At 47.1% G+C, this 12238-nt stretch overlaps 1 protein-coding gene across 3 annotated transcripts in view; it reads right to left on the bottom strand.

The window, feature by feature from the left end:
* Positions 1-12238, bottom strand: part of LOC135916505 (ATP-binding cassette sub-family G member 8) — a 337391-nt gene that overhangs the window by 107040 nt on the left and 218113 nt on the right. The window contains exon 1 of one of the 3 annotated variants that reach the window (XM_065449894.2): positions 5406-5445. The exons of the other annotated variants lie outside the window; for them this stretch is intronic. The gene's annotated coding sequence lies outside the window, so the exon portion shown is untranslated. Of the gene's footprint in view, positions 1-5405; positions 5446-12238 lie in introns of those variants that run through there. 3 annotated transcript variants of the gene reach the window in all.

Below are 12238 nucleotides of genomic sequence, written 5' to 3' on the forward strand. Positions count from 1 at the left end.
CGCGTCATCACCTCCAAAATTTCGGGAACTTCAAATATGAATTCTTATAAAGCTCCCTCAAGATCGACGGCAAATGAAGCGATCATTAAGGAAAATGGGGCACGGTCCAACGTTTGTATGAGCTTTGTGATTTGACCTTGCTTAATTGAGAGATTTATAAAATGATTTCTGGGCGCGCATTTTCGAGGAAGCAATAAGCGCGCAGCATCCGGCAGGGCAGCCGCTATTTGAAAGAAGAACAACAAAAACAAACAAGCAAAAGCGTAAGGCCAGGCTGCCACGCCAGGCTCATGCGGATTATTAGGTAATGCGTTGCTATGAGCCGCTGGTACGTGAACATTGCAGAGTGTATGAAAAGCATAACCCTGTCGGTATGCCACTGTGAACATTCGGCTGGTATTTCTTATTTGCCTGTGATGCTTTTGGTGCTACGAACAGATGATAATGCTGTTTGACGACATACTGTAACGCGAAGGCGCAGTCACAAAGAAGACACACAGATGCACGTCACTTAACGCAGATTCTGCTTCACGTGTAGATTCTTCTGGAATGACTAAGCACTCCATGCAGTCGGCATCGAAAGTTTCAGAACCACCGTTTCTCAGTAACCAATGAACTTCCCAGCAGTTTTGTGATCACGTAACCAGTAAAACTGCACAATCATATGTTGTCCGCATATACTGTAACAAAGACTGAAAATCCTAACATCAGGCTGCAGCCCAGACTGCCGAAATATTGAATTGTTCCACTCGGTGGTGTAGACACTTCACGCCGAATGCACGTTAGCTCCGCATGATTTTGTTCGTACGTTTCTCGCACAAGGTCTACACAGTTCATGATGATTCGACATGAATTTCACACAATTTTCTTTTTTTTTTTGCTGGAATCGTTGGGGAAACACACGAAGTTATTACTGCACTCAGGAACGTTTAGGTAAGGAATATCTCCCTTACCAAGCTACAGACCAATTGGCTTTGACAACCTATAGCCTTTTCTTCTGATTTCTTCTTTTCATTTAAAGCGCGCACTTTCCTATCATTGCCATCTCGCCATGTTGCTGAGGGATAGGATTGTTTGGAAAGGCGGGTTGCCTTCGTTAAGGCTCAATAATGAGTTACGCAATAATAACATTGGCACCAATCTAAGACTTTCGCTTGCTTGTTCTCCGATAATTCCTTTCGGAAAAGTCTGTTTCTCGAGCAACTTATTGGTTTTTTTTTTCTGTGCAAATTTTCTGCTAGTAGTAAGTTCATACCCAGAGGACGCGACATTTTTCTGTACGCCATCACTTTACGCGTCGAAATGCCTCAGTGGTTATGACTTTCTTAGTAAGCACCAAGTCAACGGTTGGGTTCGCCGCTACAGCGACCACGTTTCCATCGGGCGGAATGCAAGAATGTTCGTGTAGCGTGCCAAGATAATGAACATCAGAAGGCGCAAGCGAAATCGCAGTATTTGCTACAAAGAATATCTTTTGCAGCCCCTGCGGTAATTAATTTCGGACGATAGGTAAGTGAAAAAATAAATAACTAAACAAAATAAATAAATAAATAAATAAATAAATAAATAAATAAGCATTTCACTGTGGTTTCGCAAGTTACAAAGTTCTCATGCGACATTTACACGGCGAGGTTCTAAGCTCTATACAGTCTCTAAAACAACCAAAGTTATCTTCCTGCGACTGACCAAAATCAATCAATCAATCAATCAATCAATCAATCAATCAATCAATCAATCAATCAATCAATCAATCAATCAATCAATCAATCAATCAATCTATCAATCAATCAATCAATCAATCAATAAATAAATAAATAAATAAATAAATCCGCCTGTGACGCTGGTTGTCTCAGTCTGTTAGAAAAGCTTGTTCTTCATGGTCTATCACAGCGCGAAGGCTAATCATTAAACCCTCTCTCATAGCACCTCAGCTGTCTTATACCTCAACCGAGTTGAATAAATAAATAAACAAATCAGCACTTTATGGACGGCTTCACAGTGAATTGTCAGAAAGGTCTGCTTCACCCGCAGCGTAATCACGCGACATAGATCTAAGCGTTATAAGCAGAATGTGCAGCAACGAGTGTTTGCTTGACTGCGCGCGAATGCAATCAAGAACGAAACGTCTCTGCCGAGCCCCAAGCGTTCCGCCCCACTGCGCAGATTTTTAGGCTGACGGAGCGCCGAAAACCGACCACGAACGACGCATCCGCAGAGGCATCGCGTTACACCTGACCGCAAACAGCGGCAGATTCTGCGTTCTCGAGAGTCCATTTCGAAGCAGTCTTCCGGTCGAAAACGAAGAGCTGCGTGATGCGTAATGAGGAAATATGATCGCCGTTGCTGCTAGAATGACGACCCTATACATCTCTCCGAAAGGCATCATTTCTTCGCTCACACAGCAGACCTGTGCAAACACCGCAGGTATCCTCTAACAACACCGCGAGCCACCCCTATATGGCGTAGACGTCTGCATGGTGTTCGTCTGCTCCATTCCTTCTCCGTTCCAGATGTTTACTTTTTGAGACGCCACCCATCCATCTCCAATATAGGGTTTTCGAGGCGCAGTGGCAAGAACTCTTAGGGCAGGATACCTTGCAGGCCGGGACTGCTGCTTAACAATATTTTTTTTTATTATTATTTACATCCGTGTGCTTTAAGGCGGGTTAATTGAAATTTATGGTCACCATTATTCCTCTCTCCGGCAAACGAGGATGGATGGCGGCCAACCACGGACTCAGCCCGGCTGTTACAGCATCGGGGTAGGGTGAAAAGAAAGAAAGAAAAAAGAAAGAAAGAAGAAGGAAAAGGTGGCGGTTGCTCGAAATCTAAGACTAGTTATCGCGGGCGTTTAAACAAATAAAGACATATTTAGCGAATGCGCCGTATTTTGGAACCAAGAACATGTTGTCGGGATCAATAATACACAAGGGGCACTGAATCAGCATTCAGACGATATTTACACTCTAAGCAAACTTTGACCCTTTTGCAGCTTATACGTTGTCCAAAAATAATAAAATCCTCACATATATATATATATATATATATATATATATATATATATATATATATATATATATATATATATATATATATATATATTTATATTTATATATATATATATTTCCCGCATTACCTTTATTGCCGCACGCGGTGCTTCCAAGTCATTGATGTAATCCGGCTTATAGGCGTTACATAGCATCCTTGAAAGGAAAGTAGCAGGTGCAGTGTTTTCAAGGAAATGCAAGCACGATAAATGGCGATTATATTCTTTGGGACAACATGCAGTCCAAAGGGCGCACATTTTTTTAGAGTTTACATTTGCTTTTAACGAGCTTTGGCGAACCAAAATTTACTAGCAAGACGTATTGGGTATGTCTCTATAAAATCATCGGAAATACGCACCACCTGCTTTTATTTTTTAATGTGCACCTAAATCTAAGTACACGGCTGCTTTTCACATTTCGCCCCCATCGAAATGCAGCCACCGTGGCCGGGATTCGATCTCGTGACCTCGTGCTTTGTAGCCTAATACCATAGCCACTAAGCAACCAAGGCGGGTATCGGTATACTTTCAAAGTGTACAAGCAAACGCAAGTGCTAGAGCCCTCCACACCTAAATGTAATCATCATCAGCCTGGCTACGCCCACTGCAGGGCAAAGGCCTCTCCCATACTTCTCCAACTACCCCGGTCATGCACATAAAACTGTGTGTGTACATATATATATATATATATATATATATATATATATATATATATATATATATATATATATATATATATATATATATATATATATATATATATATATATATATATATATATATATATATATATATATATATAGTATAGTAATGTGTAGTTGTTTTGATCAACACACGGTCATTTCGGTCAATCCCTTGTGCCCTATTGTCTCTGCGTCAAATAATCCTAATGTATGATCACATACAGCTAATATTTTTATTGGGACGAAACGGCGCCTCACGGGACGCAACGTTCAAGTTTTTAATATTTTTCCTCGTTGCAATCACGCAAACTACGAAGCCAACCCATATGCTTTCCTTGGCTTCATTGTCTGTTCGCTTTCGTGGTACTAACAAAAATCGAGTCGCTCAGCTCTCCTTATTTTTGTTCACTTGGCTATACATAAAACACTTGGCTACGCATTAAAAAAAAGTAAAAGAAGAAGCGAAAAGCTATATTTCCGCGAATCTCACCAAAATATCCTTACTTCGCTGCACAGACACAGCAATGTGCTTGGAGTGCTGCTCTTACGAATGGACGAAGCTGTTCGCATGTCCAAGCCGCATGCTAGTGCTCTCGGTATGAACAGAAATTGAAAAAAAAAAGGCTGCTGAGCACGAGGTCGCGGGATCGAATCCCGGTCACGGCGGCCGCAGTTCGATGGGGGCGGAATGTGAAACCACCGGTGTACTTGGATTTAGGTGCACGTTAAAGAACCCCAGGTGGTCGGAATTTCCGGAGTCCCCCACTAAGGCGTGCCTCATAATCAGAAAGTGGTTTTGGAACGTTAAACCCCATAATTTTATTCAAGGAATAAAAAAAAACGGCAGAGGCTACTAAGACTGCTTACGTGTGGGAATGCGAAAGCTTACACCGTTTATAGACCTCTGAACGCCACGAACGCGCTCATGTCATACACTCATGACGTGGCGCCACCTCCTCCCCATTGGCTGCGCCGTCACGTACCTGATGACGTATGCACTATAGGCCACACCTTCGGTGGAGCCGCCGTGGTGTTGGGGAAGCGTGCTCGTCTCCCACGCCGGAGACCCGGGTTCGATTCTCACCCAGACCGAAACGTAACAATCATCCTTTTCAAAGCCATGCATTACTTTGTTTACGGGAACCTCCCTGAGAAATCTGGCGTTAATCCACGTTGTTTTTTTTTTTTCGACGTATTTTTACTCTCTGCGCCACCGGCCATTTTTGGCACCATCTTTCGGTCACGCCGACGGATTTTCGCTTGATGGGGCATATAATGCTTTCTCATTAATAACACGAGGGGACTGAAGTGCTAGACCTTTGTATACATTTCGTAGCTTGATGTTCGGAACAGTAAATAAAAGTGCGAGGTTGAAACAAACAACAGCTGAATGTAAGTAGTCTCTTGCGTCCTTGAAAATTACTTTAGGCGCGCAAACGCGCGCATGCGGCCTAGCCAGGAAGGTTAACCAGGGGGTACCTGCGTATGGCAACTTTGTGCTGGGAAAGAAAGAGGAAGTGAGAAAGAAATGGAACAGGGGAAGGAACTATATCATAGCACACAGAATAACGCGCACGACAGTCATTTCAGACGTTCAGCATACTCGCAAGAGCAAAACCGAGCGGTGGCCGAGGCGTAACACATCCAACCTCTTATGTATACATGGCTTGTTTTACCTGCTTTGTTCGTTCTCTGTGAGGGAGCCGGAACAGAAACAGGTGTACTCGCGGGAAAACAGCAGTTGTGCTTACCTGCAACCAAAAGAAACAAAAAACGAAGTTTTAGGCAACTTGAAATTCAAGAACGATAGAATAACAGTAAAATGAATATAAACACGTTTCAAGTTTCAGTTAACTATGTATTCGATGTCATCATCGCCAAAGCGTCTCGCGTAAAAGGGTAAAAGCAACACACGCACACACGCAAAAGCGCACAGAGAGAGAGAGAGAGAGAGAGAGAGAGAGAGAGGGGGGAGAAACGCGGGCATGTATATGGGCGTGCATCTGTTTTCGATAACAAGCATACATTGCGTGATGCTCTAACGAAGGTCGGCGCTACCGGTGTTGCCGACTGGCAGGCTTGATCAATCACCACTCAGCCTTTAGCTCCAGGCAGCTATCTCCTCATGCGCATGCGTCAATTGCTTGAGCGTGCCTCTGCAAAGACCGGTGGGCGGCCGCGTTGGCCACGAAGGCCTTCGCTACTCAAACAGAACGCATAAATGAACTTTTAATCGCCGTCATAACGACCGCGATGGCTTCGATATGGTTCTCGGCGGGGCTGACGGTTTGGCGTACCCCTCTGTGTACATACACCCGGATACAACAAACGAGCAAGCGCAGCGAGACATTGTGAGCGTCCAAATCGCCCTCGCGTCAGCAGTTCGTGCTGCATGCTAAAACGTGATGAGAAAGCTTGGGCGAATTGTGTTTGTAGACCCTGGGCTTTGTTATGGCCGCTAGCATTTCACTTGAGCAACGACTTTCGCCACACACGGTTTCGCGCTTGCGGCAGGGGGCTGAATGGGCATGGCACTGCGCCTTTATTAGGCACGAGGTTGAGGGATCGATCCCAGGCTAAAGCACTCCACATAGGGTGCTCGCCTATACACTGCGGTCTGAGTGCTCGTTGAAGAGTCCAAAGGTAGTTGAAAATAATACGTAGCCCTTCACTGAAGCTACATCTCACATTTGGCGCACCTTGCCTTGAGACAATAACGACCGTTAATCTATAAACATGCTCACTTTAACAAGACGAGTGGCATCGACCCTGAAAGAAGAAAGGTTTTGCTCTTCTGGAAAAGGAGCTACTAACAGTTTTAATCGACGTTCAAGTGAGACTCAGTTGAACCTGCTGTCAACGGAGGTACCGGGGCTAGCGGGGGAATTGCCGAGTTTGCTCCGGATTCTCATTGGATCGACGTCGGCTCCCTCTACATCGTGTATGCTTGCTCCCATAGCACGACCTCGTTGGCAGGGTCGAAGAAGCATTTCAAGCTGAAGAAAAAAAAATAAAACTAAAGTACGGAGCGTAGTTGAACATACACAACGAACTCCTACCGGACGGAGAACAGCGAAAAGGAAGGTCGGCGCAAAGGCTGTCAGCTGCGTACGCAAAGTAAATGAGAGCATTCAACGTATAATTACAAGAACCTATAATAAGAGCCGTCCTTTGCCCCTATCGGAGACCCGAACGTTCGCCAACCGCACATTTACACAGGAACGGCCGCAAATGCGGTGTATACTGATCCGGTTGGTACTGCATATACTTCGCCCCACAAGAAAAGACAAGGAAAGAAAAGAGTAATCGGACAGAGGAGAGGTGAAGGGGAAACACCTTGGCAACCGGAGGACGGCGTCACCAGCGCCATAACTCACGCTATACACCCCGCCCCTCCGCGACCGGCACGGTTAGCGTGACGCTCGACAACGCACGGTCGCGATTCCGACACGCCGATCGGGCATCGCGGAAAGCCAGGCGGCAACGATTAAAGCCGGCGTAGCGTTGGCGCCCGCCGCCGCCGCCGCCTCGTTCGGCCAGCGCGCGGAGGCAGGCGAGCGAGATGCAAATGAGACCGCTACCGATACGCTTCGCGAACACCAATTAGACCCGAGAAGTGCCCGCGTCGCGGCGATCGAACCCCAAAGCAGGACTCCCTCCCCCTCCTCCTTCTCTCACTCCTCTCGGAACGCTTCACGCGCCGCGTTGGTGCGAGAGGCGAGCCATACGTTTCCCGCACCGCCGCCATCAGATGTCAGTCCATCGAAAAAATAATATATAGAAAGCTCCCAATGGGGGTTGGGGGGGGGGATGGGGAGTTACACTCGCTGCAATGCTAATGCTTGACTAAGCACAACCACTTGCCCGCCTGTCTGCTTGCCGAAAGCGACGCCTCGCCTCGCATCTCATTGCGCCCTGCACGGCCCAAACCCTTGGGGGCACGTAACGCCTTTTTTTTTTCCTTCCTCGCGGCGGATCTTTCGCAGCGCGACCTCGGCCGAAACTTCGAAGAAGTCTAGTCGAAGTTGGGCAGGAAGGGGGGGGGGCTGCGTGCTATTATAGGCTAAGCCTATATCGACTCGACTGTAATTATAGGGTGCCCCGACGCTGCCACCTGGGGCTACCGAGACGGAAGCTTTCCAACCGAATACACAGCTCTGGCGCCCGCGCTTGTAGGTCAGTCTGCATACGAGGGGGTTGCAAAGGGGGCGTGCGCCGCTCTTCGGGTGGTTTAGATGGCGCCCTAGCGGCATACCGCATGAAAGCAGCGAAAAGAGCGTTCAAGCAGGCGCTTCTGAATGCGACTATATCATTCAGTGTATTTTTTTTTCTTTTCGCGCAACCTCATCGGGATAAATTGAGAAACATGTGGGCGTTAAGTAGGAACCCCGCGTGCAAATTTGTCCGATCCGTGGTACCATCAAGCACGTCGTGTTTTTTAGACTGTCATCACAAATGTTATCGTTCTGCTCCTATAGTACTTCAGCCATCGTTGCAGCACACCGTCAATCTTGCCGATTACGTCACGAAAAATCTGTGTACCCTCCACCTGCCCAAACCACTGCGCACCTTCATTACTTTTTTTGTGAAGACTGCCTGGGACTGGAATGGCCTTTCCACCGACGCAGTACACCATTCCAACCCACACCATTTCAAGGCTTCCATTGAATCCCCATTTTACTGATGTGATCACCCATCCCGCATGTAATACCCCACACCAGGGCCTTTGTTGTACAACAACAACAACAACAACAACAACAACAACTGCTACTATTGCTATTACTACTACTACTACTACTACTACTACTACTACTACTACTACTAATAATAATAATAATAATAATAATAATAATAATAATAATAATAATAATAATAATAATAATAATAATAATAATAATAATATTAATCGCATCTAATAAGTTGTCCAATAAAGGTTTTCGACAGATCTGTCCAAAGAGAAGTTTGCATATCTATTGTATACGAATCTATTCCTGACGCGTGTCCTCGGAGGGATCTGACTGTTGTGAGCCTCATGTGTTTCCCGAAAAGACCGAAGCTAGAGTGGTCTATATAATAAAGCCTCAGACTCGAGCGTTGGAGACTTCCCCCAACGCCCTTGCTTGGAAACTTGTTGGGCGTGTGTAGTTGGTACACGACGCATGGATCGTATTGTTGTGACACTCACATGTTTCCCGAGAAGACCGAAGCTAGGATGGTCTACATGATGGTGAAGCCACTTTCTCAAGCATTGCAGACTTCTCCCAATGCCTTTGCTTGGAAACTTGTTGGATGTGTGTTGTTGGTAAAACTCGTGTCCTCCCCATGGATTGTATTGTTCTAACCCTCACGTGTTGCCACAAAAGTCCGAAGCTAGGGTGGTCTATATCATGAAACAGCAGTCTCAAGCATTGCAGACCCCCCGCCCCCCTCCCCACTACGCCCTTGCTTGGAAACTTGTTGGACGTGTGTTGTTGGTATGCGACGCATGTCCTCCGATGGATCGGATTCTTGTGAACATCATGCGTTTCCCCAAAAGACCGAAGCTAGAGTGGTCTATATCACGAAGCCTTGGACTAAAGCATTGCATACATCTCTCGACGAACGCCCTTGCTTGGAAACTTGTTGGATGCGTGTTAGTGCGACTTGTCTTGTGCGACAAATCGGTTGACCCCCCCCCCCCCGGGTTTAGCGTTCAATGCCACTAGTACCAGCGCAAAGAACAATACACGGAATGCAAGGGAGCTATGGCGTTTGGCCGCTGAGAAAACTGTCGTGGGTCCGATTTTCGGACGCGGCAGCAGGATACTTGAATAAAACTTCGGGTGGGGCTAGTTGGCACATGGTATTTTGAAGGTGTAAAATTCAGGGCAAAACCCAAGACAACCCAGAAAGAAGAGACGAGACAAGCACTGGCGCTGTGCTACTGTCTCGTCTCTTTGTGGATTGTCCTGGGTTTTGCACAGAATTTTACACCTTCAGGATACATAAAAAAGGTGGAGTGAAAAAAAAGAAAAAGACGAAAAAAAGAAACGCTGGGTGTACGGTGTTTCGGGTAAACGTTAATGAAACACAAGTGATAAATATACCATTATGGAGTCCTCCACTGCGGCTTTAACTAGAAGTTGAGTTAACGCAGAATAAAAAATATGAGCGCGCGCTTCGCACTCATTATATCCGGTCGCTTCGGTTACAGAAAAGTTTGTCATTTAGAATATCAACGCCGCCGACGTAGTTGGGCTCAAGTTTAATATGATGGCTCCACGTTCTGGACGACTCTATACTGCCTTTCTTTCTTTTTTTTTTCTTACCTAACCCGAGCGAACGCGCGTGAGGTTGATAGCTGAGTTTAAGCGTGGAATATACAAGAGTCTTACATTTGACTGCAAACCTCGTGCAGTCAATCAGGCGTTATATGTATAAGCAACCTGTGATTGCGTGGCACTGTGTACATTTTTTTATATTTCAAAACGCTCGCTTCGAGCACTCTTGGGCTGCGATTGAACGAACAAACGGGAATTAACGGGACTGACGTATACGAACGGATGCAGTGGACCGCGGGTGCGGTGATGCGTAGGACTTCCTTCGTCGATTCGGCGTCGAGAAACAAAACCTTTCCGTGTCTTGAAAGCCGCTTTCGCGGAACCAGTCAGGCCGTCATGAATGTGTTACGTATTAAGCGGTATAAGGGTTCTAGAAGAAAAAAAAAAAAGACAAGTCTAGCGTTTCGTGGCACCACACGCTCTCCAAAGAAATCGTGTATCAGAGGGCCCTGGGTAAATTTTGACTACGTGCGTTTTATTGCGATAGCGATTAAATGGACACTCCAGGCTCATTATTGCCCTCGGCGGCGCCGTGGTGTTCCGTATAAAATGCAAGTGCGATAACACCGTCTCCGCGCGCCGTTTGGTGTATGTGCGACTAAAAGCGTGCGAGGATGAGCCGATGATCGCGGCTCAATCTTGCGCGCGCAGCGGAGAAAAGCGAGGACTAAGGGCTCATTCACACCGGCGACTGACAGTGGTCGCGCGACCAAGTTGGTCGCAAAGCGACCAGTCGCAAATGGTCGCTTTTCTCGAAAAGCGACCATTTTGGGCCAGTCGCTCTCTGCGCGATTTTTCAGTCGCGCGACCATGCTCGCAAAACTGCTAAAGCAATCAGCGGCGCACCGCAAGGGATCTTTCATATGTCTACATCCGGCCTCCTCCCGCGTCGCGGCAAATTCCGCGTAGATTACGACATTTCTCGCCTAGAACGATAATCTCCGGGATTGCGACTTGCGGGCTGCGCTCAGCCGGGCTTGCCGGTGTGAACATCAGTCGCCTTCAGTCGCTTTTTGATCGCGAGTCGCAAATCATCGCGCGACCTCCTCAAGCCGCCGGTGTGAATGAGCCATAAGCGCACCGTCTCCCGTCGCGCGCATTGAACTGGGGAGAATGAAGAGAGGGGGGGGGGGGGCGGCGTTGCATTTCGGCATCAACTGAGTTTGGCGCGGTCGCGCGGGCAGCGATCCGATTCGGGGGCATGCACAGTCTAGATGCGCTGACGGCTCGTAGCTTTGAGTGCGCTGTGTTCTCGCCGCTCGGTTTGCGTTGAAGCGATAGACAGACAGCGCGAAGGTGACTTCGCTCGCTGCTGCTGCCGCACTTCCTCACGCCAGCGTTTTGACAGCGAGTGTGATGCGTTCATGTTTGCTTGTGCGCGCTGACACTATCCTTGTTAGTCTGGTTAGGAAGCCAAGGCTTGCAAGTTTGTACGGCCGATATATACAAGTTACAAGTTTGTACGGCTTTGCTTCGCATGGCTGTCTACTACTTTGTTATCGCAGATTATGCTTCGTCTACGGGGTGAAATTGCGACTTTTTTTTTTTTAGCGTGCACATAGAACCCAGACCACCACCGTTCCTGCATAGAAAGGTAGCCACGTACCACAGTCGGGCATCGCGCCCGCGACTTCGCACTCTGCATTAGAAACCCATATCCACCAATTTACTGCGGCAGGTTTCGCGTGGTGCTTCGATGGCACGATAAACTGCCGTGTATAGGACGCGAGCCGCTGGCGTAGCCATCGCTAGCCAGGAGAGGCCATTGTATAAAACCAGAAGTGGCTGCCTCGCGCCAGGCCCTTATCGCATTTATTGACAAAGCCACGCACCCAGTAGCTCTTGACGAGTGACAAACAAGCAAACAAATGAGTAAGCAAACAAGCAAGCAAGCAAGCATAGGCTTGTGATGAAAAGGAATACAAGTGATGGTGCGACGAGAGCGTGCTTTAGACTTAATATCGTCTTCTACAAACGCTCGACGTCTGATCGATCCTCATGCCTGCTTTTCAACAGGAAAATCAAGTCATAGCTAACCAAGTTAGTGGCAGTGTATAAGTATTATTTCGGGGTATAAAGTCAAAGTTTTGTATTTCTCCTGCTTGGTTATCCGGTCTGCGTTGGAGAGCACAATCTCCCCCCCTCCCATAACAACCTTTAGTCTCCGTAAACACTGTGTTGCAAGTTGC

This window comes from Dermacentor albipictus, chromosome 9 (assembly GCF_038994185.2).
Source record: "Dermacentor albipictus isolate Rhodes 1998 colony chromosome 9, USDA_Dalb.pri_finalv2, whole genome shotgun sequence".
Classification (NCBI taxonomy): Eukaryota; Metazoa; Arthropoda; class Arachnida; order Ixodida; family Ixodidae; genus Dermacentor; species Dermacentor albipictus.